The sequence below is a fragment of the Lissotriton vulgaris genome, chromosome 2_1 (genome assembly GCF_964263255.1).
Source record: "Lissotriton vulgaris chromosome 2_1, aLisVul1.2, whole genome shotgun sequence".
In the NCBI taxonomy this organism is placed as follows: Eukaryota; Metazoa; Chordata; class Amphibia; order Caudata; family Salamandridae; genus Lissotriton; species Lissotriton vulgaris.
The window spans coordinates 1,390,477,403-1,390,493,910 of record NC_141687.1 but is presented as its reverse complement, the minus strand read 5'-3'; positions in this window follow the sequence as shown (position 1 = coordinate 1,390,493,910).

Here is a 16,508-nt window from a genome sequence, read left to right as displayed (position 1 = left end):
GGCGGATGCAAGAATAAGAAAAGTTTAAAGTGGAACATAGGGCCTGCCAGGATTAATACAACCCTAAAATATAATTACCTGGGAGTCTGGTTCAACGAGACGTCTAGACCCGTAGCTTATCTAGCCGCCTTGAAAAAGAGAGCAGGAGCAATTACATACTCCCTGACACGATTGAACCTGTCCTTGAGCAGCCCCTCTGCAGAATCCATTCTGAAGGTGACCAAAGCTACTCTACTTCCTGCCCTAACGTGCAGGCATCAGGCCTTCCTAGCACATACTCTGTTAGTCTTGATCTCGCTCAAATTTCCACCTTCAAAAAAATCTTCCATCTCCCAAGTTTCATCCAGCTGGCAAGACTACGTTTGGAGCTGGGCTTACAAAGACAATCAATCTATTGTGGGGCAGACACCCTGAAATATTTTATAAGGACACTAAAAGCTGGAGATAATACCTTAAAATCCCTGCTAAAAGAAACTCTTTCTAGTAATGGTAACCCTTGGAACACTCAGATTATAAAGGCCATAACAGTGCTAGAGATTGACAACTTATCTCTTCTCTCAGACACCATTCCAATCTCAGTCTGGAAAAAACTTATCCATAAGCAGGTTAAACTAATCTCTTATCATATGGACCTTTAGGCTGTAAAAACATCTACCATTTTGCTTCCCTTGAACTCCTCGTACCTTCCCGGGAAACCGCAATCTTATCTCCAGGAAAATTTAAATGCAGCGGCACGGAAGAACATAATGTTTATGCGACCTCTAGGCCTGCGTTCAACGACCTTTAACAGAATGGCCCCAACAAGTGAGGGGGGGACTTACAGACTGTGCATCTACCACTCTGAATCATGGCTGCATCTCTTGTGCTGCTGCCCCGCCCTGGCTGCCCCTAGAAGGTCTCTCTTAAAACCTTTGTATTTAAAATGGGGCATCAGAACATGCTGGGAGGCATCGGCCCTGTGCTTCACGTCCACAGACACTCAAGTACTTGCAAGGTCTGGAAAATTTGTGAGATTTTTGAACAATCTTTTTTTACCTTCTTTGGTTCCTGTGTTCCCACCACCTCCCCCTCAAAAACTCATTACAGACTTCTTCTGTCCCTCGGTTTAGTATCCTTTGTCACTTTATTATCTTTTATTTTAGGTCTAGCACAATAATATGTTTATTTTGGTAATTACAAGACTGTTTCCTTTATAAGTGTAACGGGTATTAAGCTTGGAGAGTTGTTTTTCAGCTTTGTCCTTTTTAATACGATAAATGTGTTAATGCTGACTTTTATAGCAATGGTTTTAAGTAACTGTGCTAAAGTAATAAAAACTTCAAACTTCACACTACTGTTGTTTTTCTCTTTTCTTTTTTACTTTTTGGTGGTCCTGAGGAGAACCCCACAACTTGGGGGGGTTCGAAACGCGTCAACCTCTATTAAGACGACCAGGGCTGGTTATACAGTATTAAAGAAGTGGTCAAGTTTCCCATTATTGTGCATCATTGAGTTGTATATAACCAAGCCTATGTATATTGTACTGCATTGTTTTTGATATCAGGTCCCTTGTTCCGTTCTACTAAAAGAAACAATGTGTGTTTAGGACTAGAAGGGATCTTTTGAGTACGAGTTTGATTGTCTAGTGTGTAGTATGAGTGAAGGTTTGTGGTTTGAATGTATAAAGATGCTTGAATGGTGGCGTTACTTTGTATGAGAGAGGTGTACATACATGAAATCTTTGATTGATGTTTTGCTTTTCTGATTTTCTTATTAATTATGGCGGTGTTCTTCCTTTAGTAAAATTGTCGATAGAAGAAAAAGAATACAATTTTGCAGGAAATAAAGTTGATTGATTAAACATGGCACATTTTGACCAGTAGTTTTTGTGCCTTGAAAAGGTAATTCAATAATCATCAGTATTGGCATTTGTTTGTGTCACATTTACAGAATGGCGGCATGTGGTAGTGATCTATGTTCAGAGACCGTAACTTATCTGCTGTGTACTACACTGAATCTGGCCCAAAACCAGCAACATACCTAGCCCCTGGCGTCATCGAGGTGCAGACGGCGCAGACGGATTTGTTAATGGTGTGCCACAGCCACACCAGCCTTCTGCTTTTATAGTCAGCAAGTCTAGAGCGTGAGCTTTAAGTGTAAGGGATTTAAGATGGCTTCCCGCTTTTACTGGAGCCGCCAAGGGTCAAGGGCAGCGCAATCTGAATACATAATCTACATTGGAATTCCCCATCTGGTTACGTACCTGCTAGGGAGGCTTGTTCGGCCCTCTTTGTAAAGTAGGGTGTACACTACAAGTTGTCTATCGATATTTGATTTCTCAGTGAATGTAATAAAAACAATATTAACATAATTATTTTTGAGCTACTACTGAAGTAATGTTAACAACATGGTATAGAGAAACAACTCACCTACACCACTATACACTCATGGTGGAAGGTTCTGGAATTCCCTTTACCTTTATGCATTACATTATGCATTACGATGAAGAGCTGAGATCAGGTAGATTGGAGTCAGAAGTGCTAGAGCCTGAAGATATGCTGCTGCCTCTAGTTCAGAAGTCTCAAACTCAAGCAGAGATATCTAGACGTGGAGTCGCTTTTATACTGAGTCACACCCAAGTGCTGGAATGACATCAAAGAACCAAAGTCGGAGTAAGTCCCACCGGTAAGAAGAGGATTCCAAACCACTGCCATATTACAGATCTGCTGCACTGTCCTTGTGTGCACCACAGCACACTTTTAACCTAGAGCACCGGGTGCAACGAGGGACAGTGCACCCTATTACAATTATTGCACTGCCCTCAGGGCAGCAGTGAAACCATGCCTGCCATTGAGGCAGCACATTAAGTGAAATACGGAGCGGCTGTTTACAAGCTGTACTGTGTTTTACAGGGTAGTGGCATGCCATCTGCACTTTAAAGAGGCGAAAGAGATCACATAGCATTCAGGTGCAGTGAATGACTGCATCTGCCTGCAAGAGTGTGTCAGGGGCATGAGGCTTCCTTCAAAATTTCAGGAGGCCTGGCTTAGGGAGTCACAATGACAGGGCATACCTTTTTCTGGTGCACTGTAAGTACACATCCTAAGGACCTGTTGGCCTCTGCACCCACATCTAAATTATGGCACAGGGGCCGAGGCAAAGTGATCTCCTCATTGGCATGGTGCCACGAAACCAAGCAAATGATGGACACCTTCTGAAGCTAGCACTAGTGCTACACGTATGCTGGCACTATCAGTATCTAAGAAGGGGCTGCATAAGAGTCTGCTGCCCCTTCTGTAATACCATTGTGCCCCAGAGCATACTAAGTGGGTACCCCTGGAAAACTGTGTGTAATACGGCCCCTGGTGTTACTTGGACTCGGTATGACAGAAACTATGGGGCTTTTGAGACACGAGTATACCCTTCCCATGGTCACCCCAGGGCTGGCTCTAGAGTGGTGCGATTGAGGCCACCAACCGGGCACTGACTTGGGGGAGCGCTGCTTTTTCGAGTACAATATGGTTTTAAAAGCACTTGCTGTCACGTTCCTTGTTTCCAGCAATTTTCAGACATTCATAAAAATGTGATAAGAGTTCTGAGTTTTGTCTAGTGGAAGTTTTAACTCATTAGAAAGTAGTGCTGGAGGTTAAAATGCTTGCTGCAAAGCATGTATACAATGCTGATCACAATGTTCTTATAATGAAAATAGGTCAGTGCGTTACTGCTTCTGTCAGAGAGCCCCTTCTTTTTTTCTTTCAGTTCACAGGTTTAAAACCTAATATTGAACAGTGAGCTATTAACTATGATCAAACAGTTGCATGCAAACTGCAAGGTATAGATTAGAGTTTATGATTTCCTCAGTTTTTCATTATCTCAATGTAGCAAAAAAGGGTGCACTTGGGTGGAAATCTATTCTCATTAGTAAAGCCAACCCCCAAACTGTGGTATTAAATTTTAAATTTGGAGTTTGTGATTCTCCAGATTAAGCCCTATTTACTATATTGCCAAGCAGTAGGCGTGACTTGTGAAGTCCTCTGTCCGACATATCATTTCCTATACACTGATTTACACACATATGATTCATTGCCTCTGTGTAATGTGTATATGATATAAAGTGCTCTGACACCTTACGCTGGTATGAATGGTACTATAAACCTTGATGGGCACTGTTAAAGGGTGGTAGTAAGGGAATTTGTGGAGAAGGAGGTCATTGGGGGGCACCAACAAACATTGTCGCATCGGCAGCCAGCAGCCCTAAAGCCGTCTCTGGGTCACCCCAATCCATCTCATTAGTGTACTTGTTCATGGCTCATTGCTCCCAGATCATCCTTGGATGAGATGGAGAGTGCAACATTGTCATTTTGTGAAACGGAATGTGACATTGGAAAAGTTGAGAATGTTCCATTAGGGTTTGCTCTCATTCAACAACACATGCTGACTGTCCCAACAAGATTGTATCCTAACTCAACCCCTCTACATAGTAATAAGCACCTATACAGTATGACAGGCTCCCTAATTCAAAGGTAATTTTTTACTCGTCCCTTTACACCCCACTCTAATCTAAATATGAAAGTCCCACGTAGGGTGGGTGTCACAATACAGGGTTAGAAATACCAATAACACTTAGATTCTTTATCTGAACCATTCACAGTTTCATGAGATGTCTTGCCCAATACAAAGTGTATTAACCCCTAATAATTCCTACCCGCAGTTTTTGGCCTACAGCTCAAGTCAGAATGATTAACTTCAAATAAAACTTGGCAGCATGCGTGAAAAAACCATGTTCACCTATTTCACAAATCACACTCAAAACAAAGAAATACCACTACTACAGGCTTATTTATGTCCCCAGCAACGAACCTAGAATGCAGTCAATCAGAACCATTTAGTACCATCACTTTAGGTATTTTGATTGGTTGAGACAATCTCTGCTTTCTTAACAAGATAGTAGGGGGCCGTGACCCTCAACACTGGAGAGGCGTTGGGGCGACAGACAAACCCCGGGGGCGGATAATAAAAAAAAATGATTTACCCCATTTCGCCCCACATTTTCTTCTGTCTTCTGCAGTCAGCTCGAAGGCACACCTGATGGAGCCTCAGGCCACCCCTTCTGCAAATCCTGATGCTGCTGTCATGCTGCAGATGAGCAGCATGACAGCATCACCAGGATTGGTGGAGCTGGAGCCGTCTGCCTCAACGCTCTAGCAGGCACAGGAGGCCTGTGCCTGCTCGCCCCCAGATGTCTGAGACAGCTAGGTGGAGAGGTTTACACTTGGCAAGTCAGGCTGGCCGTTGCAAGATAGCTGGACAAAGTTACTTGCGCAGTGTAAACTGGTGAAGTGAGCACCACTCCCCTGCTGCCAGTCGGCAGCAGCCCCACCCACAAACACTGGAAGCAATGAAAAATAAAACAGTAATTCATTTTATGACCATTTTATTTTTGATTTTTTGCTGCACTGCAGAGGCAGCAGGTGAGCGACGGTTCTCTGCCCTAATGGGTGGGCGCCTCTGCAATGGGGCGCTACCATGGAACTCTATCAGACATTGATTGTGCGGCTTCATGGACCAGAGGATCAGGTAGAAGTGCTCTCTATGTTTGAAGGTTCTAATTTTCAGTGTAACTGAAATGCAATGTTAGTAGAATTGTATTATATATATATATTTTTTACTTTAGTTGATTGGAATGTAAATCTTGTGTAGCTTTTTACATTATATGCTTCTACTTCTACTAATAATGTAAGAAATAAAGTACCATCTGCTGTACATTATAAAGATATTGCATGTTACTGAGGAGTTCCATGACCATATAGAGGAACATGGCAGCAGATCAAGTTCCTTTATAAGTCAACGTTAAAATGATATTTATTCAGTTAACACAGCCATAAAATAATACCCAAGATAAGACCATTTAAAAACAAACTTATTTAAAAGCCTTCAGAATATAGACATTCCTTGTCAAGACTAGATCATAAGGTGACTTGTGTATAAAAAAGACAGAGGCAAATGCAATATAAAAGCACATCAAGGGTAAAACGGTTCATAATACATACATCAACTTTGCGAACAGTACAACCCCACTGTAAACCTCAACATTTATAACAATAGAGATAAACTATAGACACTTATGCAAATATATTCAATTTTCAAAAGATTCAAATTAGGTTACATGAATATTGTCAAAAATACATAAACCTTCACAAAACATTAGTTTATAAAATTACAATGGGAAAAAAGAACAGATATTAGATTAAAAACAGTATAAAGGCATGCTATCTCATTACAAAAACATTACTTCCCCACCCTATTTCTCAGTTGTATGACAGCTGAAATTCATTTATGGATCATTGTGCAAATATATTCGGTTTGCAACAGCTGCAAATAGAGTAGGTCTGGCCTTTACCTTCTGATATTCAATAGCCTGAACAATGGAAGTAGAAACTACTTCCTTGGCTCACATGCAATTTACAAAAAAGAAAAAAATGTAACACAGATTGAATCGAGCAGGAGTCACTAGAGCATAATTCAAGCTCTGAGTCACAATATTTGTCCCAAGGATACAAGACCAAAAAGTGTGCCATATTAAACCAAAGTAAACAAAGATCGCTGGAACTGGTGGAGTAAGGAATAAATATAAGGCTCCACGCCATCTGTAGTTACTAGTAGGTGGTAGGCAGCCACCCTTTTCTTTTTAAACCTTTATAAGTCATGGAACTTTGAGATGACTTGCATTTTCCTTATACTTATAATGTACGGTAGGGGGTACTTTCTTGCTTATAATACATGGTCACACCATCACACTTCACACAAACTGCCTTAATCATTGGTGTGTTGCTATTTCACATGAAAGAGATAGGATGATTGCGGACACGTAGGATACATGCAGAATCTGCAATGTAAAACTAAACTCCCCAGAAAGCAGTTAGATATGGGTTTAAAAAAGACATCAGGGGGGCGTGTCCTAGATGATGCCGTGATCGGACGCAGGTCTCTGAGGCTCCCTGCCCGATCCCGCCTAACAGCACCTTTCTGCACCGCCTGATCTCCCTGCGGCACGGGAATCCGCGGAGAACAACATCGGAACCTCACTGAGACCCCAGAACCCGATTGCCTGCTCTGTGTGCCAAGTGTGAGGCTCCGGACGCCAAGGACAATTGATCGCGACCGCGTAATGGCGGCCACTCCGATACTGTAGGCAGCTGAGCGCTCATTGCCCCGGCCTTCAGCGGGACTGGCTGGCTGTCTGGGGAGCCTGACTGGTGGAGCCCTCGCCGCTGCCGTTGAAGCCGCGGCCCAGTTTGGCGTGCACTCCTGCTTCCGCGACCCGGCCGGCAGTGAGGCGCGAGCCGGCCGGGAGTAGCGAAAACTGACTCCCCGGCTTCGGACTTTCCGGCGCGGCCTACTGGGCAGCGCCCCTGCGGAGCGGGAGTGGGCCTCGTCGGAGACGGACGGCGCAGCTGCCCTCCCGCGCTGGCCTGCAACGACGTGGGGGCCTCTGCCCGCCCAGCTACATCTTTGAGGCCGACTGATAAGGTATCACTGCGGCAACCCTGTGGCCCACCGAGGATCGAGGCGGACCCAGAGGGTGTGCTGAGCGGCGCAGGTGTGCTGAACAGCGCTGTGGGGCCGAGACCGCGAAGAGGAGCCACCCTTCAGGACAGCCACATACTGCAGGTGAGGAGAGCGGAAGTGGGCACCGCAGTGGGTACTGGGGGGCATAATCGAGCCTCCGGTGTTGGGGACATCTGGAGGCCTACAGGTTGGGTCGCGCACCCAGCGGAACAAGCGTTTCCCCGCCTGAGCCTAAACTAGTTTGCCCTTGTTGATCTGTGCTAACCGGGGGCTCTGCGGATCGGCCCACCTGCGCACATATCCGGCTACAGCTGCTGCCCGCCTTAGACGCCTACCCGCTGCCTGGCTGCCCCCTGATGCGGATATTCTTGCTGCCACCCCGCTGACCATTACGTGCTGAACGCCATATAATCCTTCGCAAGCCAATATAACTGAGGAGGAGAGAGTAAACCGCCCCTGGTATAGCAAGTCTCACCCCTGATTCCAACGCGCTGAACCCCGACATCCCGGCTGCTAGAGCTCGCCGACCACCGGGGGTGCTGGCCACGACATGGCGGGACAGAGACGGAAGAAAGGGCCCCAGACACTCCCTGAACTATTGGCTAAAACTCAGCCCAACCCCAGCAAGGACCCACCCTCCCTGGCAGCCACGAAATCATCGCCAGCGCCGGCGGACGACCAGACACCCATCACTAGATCGTTCCTGGAGACGCTATTTAACTCCCTTAGAGGCGATTTTAAGTCCTTAAAGCAGGATGTAGCAGGTGAGGTCCGGGAGCTCCGGCGGGAGGTGGAAGGCCTCGGGGAACGGGTGGTAGCCATCGAAGAGGCGGACCAGACCAGAAGCAACGAAATAGGGCAACTCCAACAGGAAATATTGCGACTCACAGACCAACAGCTAGACCTCCAGGCTCACGCAGAGGATCTTGAAAACCGCTCCCGTCGCAACAACATACGGTCCGGGGAGTCCCTCAGAAAGCAGAGGGGACTGATATCACAGGGTACTTGCAAACCCTATTCAGGACCATTTTGGGTGAGCCAGCAGACTTTGGGATCCGTATCGACAGGGCACATAGAGTTGGGCTGCCTCGACACGCCTCCGCTCCGCCACTGGACATTTTGGCCTTCCTCCCTGATTTCCCACTAAAGGAGCGGATTCTCCGAGAGGCCCGGTGAGCTCAGCCCCTTCAGTTCCAAGGTACCCCCATAGCCTTATATCAGGACCTGTCGGCCATCAACCTGCAAAAACGTAAAGAATTTCGAAAGGCTACGGACTTCCTGAGACAGCATGAAACTCCTTACTCCCGGGCCACCCGTTCAGGCTAATATTTAAATGGAACGGAAAGCTACACCAATTGCGCTCACTTAAAGACACTTGCACCCTCCTAGGTCTTGACCAGGACGATGATGAGCCTACACCGAGCGCGTCACAGGGACCGTCCTGGGGGGGCTGGCAGACGGTGGGCCGCAGGCGGTCGCCCTCACTGTGCTCGAAACCAGACGCCTCTGTCATCCTCTGGTTGATTGATGCTCTACTCAGGGAGCTCACTTCATATCCGTGTGGTGGGAGGGAACCGGGCGGGGGGCCGAAATGACCGCCGCTGGACATGACCCGGATAAGGAACTCTACCACAGCCCTGTGTGGACTAACAGGACTGGGACTATACCTTCTCATATTTTGGGGTTTGGGAGATGGGAGGTGGGTGGGGGGAAATGTTAACATGGATTTGATACCATGGAGTTTGAACCTGAACAAGGCCTTTGACTGTTGGGGTGTTTTGGGGGGGCAGGGGGAGGGGATGGCGGGTGGGAACCAGTGTGCCAAAGGGGGATTACTGCCAGCGGAATTGTTGAGCCCTATGACTACTCTTTGCTGGGTTGCCTCACCCTCTGTATGCTTCGAACAGCGCACATGTACACACGACCTATAGCACATACACTCTCCCTGCGGTCTGGGTTGTCAGGGGCTAGTCTTACACTGATTGGTTTGTCCCTCGTAGGCCTGCCATGGGCACATTCCTCTGCTCTACACTGCCCAGCTCACCCCTCTTATCATGGCTAATCCCACTTTGAAGGTACTGACCCTTAATGTGAAGGGGCTGAACAACCCTATCAAGAGGAGAGCAATAATTTCCTATCTAGAGAACTCCGGAGCTGACATCTGCCTATGACAGGAAAATCACCTCCTACCCAAGGACTGGCACAGAATGCGATCGCGCGCCTTCCCCCAACAATTCTTTTCTTCCCTTCCAACAAAAAAGGCAGGGGTGGCCATCTTGGTGTCCAAACGTTTCCGAGGGAAGGTGAAAGATAAAGCAGGAGAAGTCAAGGGTCGCCTTTTAGTATACACCTTTCAGATGGGGACAAGACTCTCACTATGGGATCTATCTACGCCCGAACACAGGACAAGAACCCTTTCTGAAAAATGCAATCTTCGAATCCCTCCTACCTCCTAACACACTTCTACGTATCGGGGGGGACCTTAACTTAGTCATGGACACAAACAAAGACAGATCAGGACATCGATATGCGGACGCAGGCGCGATAACAGCATCAGGCGCAGAGTGGCTGCACGAGAGAGGTCTAGTGGACCTCTGGAGGGCCTCACACCCCAACGCAACACAGTTCACATTTTACTCCCACGTCCATCATACCTATGCCAGGCTAGACCACTTCCTAGGTTCATCCGAATTGCTATCCACTGTCGACGGGGTCTACAAAATACCTGCGGCACTCTCTGAGCACGACGCAGTTGAGCTGACGCTTGTTCTGCCTGCGTCATCCTGCCCTCGAGGCTCATGGCGCCTCCGCGAAACCATGCTGCAGAGGCCGGAAGTCAACAAACGGCTGCACAAATGCATAGTCGTATACTTGGCCATCAACGACACGCCAGGGATATCGTTGCCGGCCCTCTGGGGGGCCCTAAAATCAGTAGTCGGAGGGGAACTTATAGTAATCGCCGCTGCGGAGGCTAAGGACTGGAAAGAGAAAATAGATGACCTCACTGCTCAAGTTGCCGAGCTGAAAAGGGTGCACAGCCGCACGGGCGCACCACGGGTCTGGAGACAATTGAAAACCGCAAGGGCTCAATAGGCCAGCTTGGACACTGACAGAGCAGAATTCGCTGCGCTCCCCCTTCGACACACATACTATGTCGGAGGCAACAGAACTGGACGCCTACTAGCCAGCGCCTTAAAAGCTAAAACCCAACGCTCGAAAATCTCCGGCCTTACAGATGATTCTGGGAACATCCTCGCGGAGGAGACCCAGATCGCGGAAGCATTTCGAATATACTATGCCTCACTTTACAGTGAGGAAGCAACACTGCTCAGGGACACTGACACCTATTTGAACACGGCGGCTATAACAGAACTATCCAGAGCCAACGCGGACACCTTAGATGCCCCCATCCGCCTGGAGGAGGTGACAGCGGCTACCTCCCGCCTCCGCCCGCTTAAATCGCCTGGGCCGGACGGCTTCTCAGCTGGTTTTTACAAAACCTTTGGCCAACTACTGGCCCCTGTCCTTACTAGACTCTTTAACTCCTTTGAGGGTCCTGGCTCTATCCCCCCTGATATGTTAGCGGCTGAAGTGAACGTGTTGCCTAAACCGGGCAAGAAACTCACACATTGCTTGGCATACCGACCAATTTCACTGCTAAACCTAGACCTCAAGCTTTTCACCGGGGTTCTTGCGACACGTCTGGGTCCGCTCCTACTCGGGATCTTGGAGCCTGACCAGTCAGGCTTTGTGCCCAATCGCCAATGCAGCGATAACACCAAGAGGATGCTTCACCTGATAGATAAGGCAAATTTCCAGAACTCCAATGCCGCACTGGTGGCTATCGACGCTGAGAAGGCGTTCGACCGTGTCGAATGGACATACCTACAACACGTCCTCCTGCGCTTCGGAATGGGGGATCGTTTTCGTTCCTGGATCGCCAGCTGTTACCACCGCCCCCAGGCTCGGGTCCGTCTAGGCGGTCTTCGCTCGGACCCATTCGACATTCAGAGGGGCACGAGACAGGACTGCCCCCTGTTCCCCCTTCTGTTTGCCCTTTATATCGAACCCCTGGTGCAGAAAACCCGAGATAGTCCTGACATCAAGGGTATCACTTTCAGCGGGGAACCACACACGATTAGCCTATACGCAGACGACATTATTGTCGCTCTTGACCGCCCAGATCGCTCGGTGCCCGCCTTTTTAAAGGAGTTAGACTCCTTTGGGACTGTCTCTGGCTTCCGAATCATTAGAGGGAAATCCCTGATATTACCATTGGGAGAGAACTCCCACCCCAATAAGCCTGTCTCTACGTATGGGAGTGATCTTCGGATCACCACACAGCTTCCATACTTGGAAATCACCCTCACCTGCTCGACGGAGTCGACGGTTGCTCTCAACTACCGGTCACTAACCACCCAGATCCGTGCGGACCTGACACGTTGGTCCAAACAGCCCCTCTCCCTCCTTGGGAGAGTTGCTGCAGTGATTTTGTACATCTTTCAGACCCTCCCCGTTACGCCTCCGGTGGGTACCATCTCAGCACTACAGACAGCACTCTATCATTTTATCTGGGAGGGGAAGTGAGCGCGCTTGCACAAGCAAGTGGTGCACAGGAGCAAGGATGAGGGAGGCCTTGGAGTTCCAAATCTACTGCAATACTTCCAAGCTGCTCAAATCCGATACCTGGTGGAATGGTACAGACCTGAATCAGAGAAGAGATGGCTTTTCCAAGACAGGGCTATGCCTCAGATGCCCCTCTGGAGAATTCCCTTCCTTCCCCGAAGACACCGCCCGACATACTTTGCTAAGTCACCTATCACACTCACTGTCATGAAGGTCTGGGATGCGGTAGCCATCAGGAAAGCCCTCACTACCTTTCCCTCTCCATTCACTCCCATCTTAGACAACCCAGACTTTCCACCAGGCAACGACCCCCATGCCTTCTTACAGTGGCGCGGCACTGCATGTAAATGCGCAGGAGACCTCTTTGACAAGCGAGGCTTTCTCACCCTCTCAGACATCAAAATAGGCTATGAGATTACAGACCCTCACCTTTTTCAATATTTCCAACTCCGACACTGGCTCACCGACCCAGATATCATTGCCCTGGTGGGTCGTCCACTCACCACCTTTGAGAAATGGTTGATGACAAAAGAGAATGACCGACACCTTATATCAGACATATATAAAATGCTTACACCTCGTCCTGCGCTTGGCAAAACAGCGGGTCAGAAACGCTGGGAGTCCGAGCTGGGCAGAAAGCTGACACCTACAGAGTGGAATCACATATATTACAGAGCTTCACATACCACTCGTAACACCATGGGTACAGAAGCAGCCATGAAACTAGCAATATACTGGCACCGTACTCCGGTCCGAATCCATAAAGGTAACCCGACCCGCAGCGACTTGTGTTGGAGGGGGTGCGGGGAATGCGGCACACTAACTCACATTCTTTGGGACTGCTGCGAAGTTCAGAGTTACTGGGACTCGGTCCTGAATGATATAGATTCTACCTTTGACACCGAAATCCAGAGATTTCCCGCCTACACTATCCTGGGCCTGCCCAACGCGCTCACTTTTCCCCTGAAATCTGTTTGAGGTCGTCAGATGGGAATTGCCATGCAAGCAGCTACACAACACATCTTGTCACTCTGGGGATCGTCCACCAAGCCAACCCATGTGGGGTGGCTACACAAGCTCTGGTTCTCCTTAGGGATGGAACGCATACAGGCCACCCTTACGCAAACCACTGATGCATTCCACAAAGTCTGGCAGCCGCTGCTATCCCTTCTGGCCAAGGAGTTTAATGAAATAACTTGTCCCAAATACCTTCGATTACTACGCCTTACTGAACCTACAACTGTCACTCAAGGGTCCCATGACTGACCGCACTATTCATCATCTGACTATGGATAGGTATGTCTCTCTCAGACGGCACACTGGTGGGGAGGGAGGTAGGAGGGAAGGGATGGGAGGGTGTGTATTTCTTTGGGTTTTGTTCTTCCAGTTTTGTTCACCTACATTGCCTATCATTCGCATTTTTGGTACTGACGAGCCATTAAGGTATGTCCGATTCATCTTCCCTTTTGCAAATCACAGAGAAGACATGCCTGTCTGTCTCACTCGCTTGGTCTACCTGAGTCAATTACACTGTACTGTGATGCCTGTCTTTGCTTTCATACTCAATAAAATACATTTGAAATTAAAAAAGAAATCAGTGTCTGTTTAATAGAAGAGACTTTAAAAAAGCTGTGTAGAAACATGCAGAGAGATTCTATATTTCCCATAATGACTTAAAGCCTGCAAAATTAAACTTGTGTCCATAAATATCTCTGTTCTGGTTCTGTGCATCACTGTTCATCTAGAACAATAGAGCAGAAGAAGGAAAAGGTAGGTTCATTTAAATTGCAGCTGTAATTATGTGCCGTCCTGCCTTTGCCCTTGGGTGCTGTCAATTGTAACAGGCATTGTAATGTCAGAACTCAAGTGTAATATGTTATTACACTTGAGCAGCTATGCTATTTCTTTTTTTTGATAATCAATTTTTAATAGCTTTTATGCGAACAAAAACAAACGAGAACAGCAAAACTGCACAATACACCAGTATCCATCATCAGCAGGTAATAAGAGGGCCCAAACGAAATACAAGGCCCTTGTGGCAACTCTCATGGATGAAAAAGAAAATCACAAAGCAGGTGAGATGTTATCGTAGAGGTCAACCCAATATGCTTAGCCATTTACCCCAAACCGTCTCAAATTTCTCAGGACAGCCCGGGCCTCAGAGAGGTTCTTCCTGGGCCGTACACCAGTCCACCCCCTTGCGCCACTTACGCAGTGACCTGTGACGAGGCCGCCGGTATGTCCCACTTGGCCACCGCTAATGCCATGCCCAAGAAACACTTATCAGCTCGGGAGCCGTCTAGGCTATCAAACACCCCTAGTAGGAGACAGATGGGATTATGTGGGACTTGCCACTAGAGAGCGGTATATTTGTGATACTCCCCCTTTACCCAAATTGCCCATCATGACCTGAGCTTCCAAGGGATGAATTCAGGGAGTGAGGTGCCAGATGTGACATGTGTAGTAAGGGCGTGACGAAGTTGTAAGTATTTGTAAAATTGAGTAGGGATAAGGGAGCCATTTCTTCATTACAGGTAACTAGAGGTAGCCCAATTCACCTGTAATATGGAAAGTGTAGATAGGCTGCAGTATCCTATCAGTAAAACATAGTGCCTTAAAAGAGACTCCATGCTTAACTGGGAGCCAGTGGATTTCCGCAAGACCTAGACTAATGGTCATCCGTTTTGGCCTTTTTAACAGCATCAGGGCAGCTGCATTCTGAATTCTCTGAAGCATACCCAGCCTGCTCTTAGAGACTACCAGATAGAGTACAGTAAATTAATTAAGCTGAGACACTAATAGCGCTTGAATTACCGTCTTTTTTGCCGAATGTGGCAGGAGCCCTAAGATGTTACTTAGCAACTTTAACACTCCAAAACATATGCCAGTCATGACCTTGATCTGCCTCTCAAAAGATAGCTTTACATCAAAAAGGATATCCAGATTTTTTACTTTTGGTTTAGGATTTGGAATGGGGCCCAGTTCTTTCAGCCACCACGCGGAGGACCATATTAAAGACCGTTTCCCAATCCCCAGGACCTCTGTCTTGTCTGAGTATAACTTCAGACAACTAGTATTCATCCAAACTGCAGAATCTACCAGGCAAGATTTAAAGTTTGCTGCTGCCCTGGTTATGTACCTGCTAGGGAGGCTGTCAAGGAGAAAAGGCAAAAATCTAACAGGAAGTGTCCAGGCCAGAAAATTATGATTTTACCTTTAGGTCCGGTAATTTCCCAACACTGGGCGATGGCTAGTGTTGTTTTTGCTCTCCCTTGCCAGCGGAGCTCACGGGGGGCCGCAGGCTGCACCTGTCTTAGACAGGTCCCCTCTGCAACCACCCCCGGCTCTTACTTCGCGGCTACCGCTAACGGCAGTCGCGCTCGCTGTTTCTTGGCGTACACTACTCCCACCTGTACCAGGGTGAAAATCCTACTAGGAGTAACAACTCCTGTGTGAAATTTCGCAGTTTTAGGCGTGGGTTAGAAAGATCATTCAAAGGGGCTCAGCAGGGCTATAGCTGGGGTACTACAGCGATATTGCTGAGGCTGAGGAATGCAAAGCATGGCTACACAGTGTCTACTGCCTCCTGCCTGCCTTCACTGCCCGCCGCCGCTGCCTGAGCTCACCTGCGACAGCACGATCTCGTCCACTCGTTCAGCAATACGGGCACCAGAGTAAGTTTCAACTCAAGGAAGGCAAATCCCTGTACTGGATAACTGCTAGACAAGCCCCCCTGCGGCTCCTGCGCGATGAAAGGCACTTTGTAGCTACCTGAGGGGCGGCTCCTGCAGGGACCCACAGCTCACAGAGGAGAGCACATGGCTGCTTTTGCCTAAAAGGCTCCTGTCGCACTAGGGGGCCACCTGCTGCTCACCGCTGCACTCGTCCGCCGCACAGGAGCAAAAAACGACGGCTCTCCCGCTGCGAGGAACACACTCGACTTAGTTGGCACGCTCGACTTTCTCCGCTGAGACCGCTCGCGTTCGCTTTCAAAACAGCTCGCCACCACCGGCTCTCACCACGGCTCTCACAGCGGCTAAATTAGACAGACAGCACCACCAAAGTCAGAGTAAGTCTCACCTGTAAGAAGAGAATTCCACCACTGGCCATATTACAAATCTAGTGCACCACAGCACACCTTTAACCTAGAGTGCTGGGTGCAACCAGGGATAGTGCACCCTATTACAATTATTGCACTGCCCTCAGGGCAGCCGTGAAACCATGCCTGCAATGGAGGCAGCACATTAAGTGAAATACGCAGCAGCTGTTTACAAGCTGTACTGTGTTTCATAGTGTAGTGGCATTCCAAGACAGAACTTGGAGGGACCTACTGC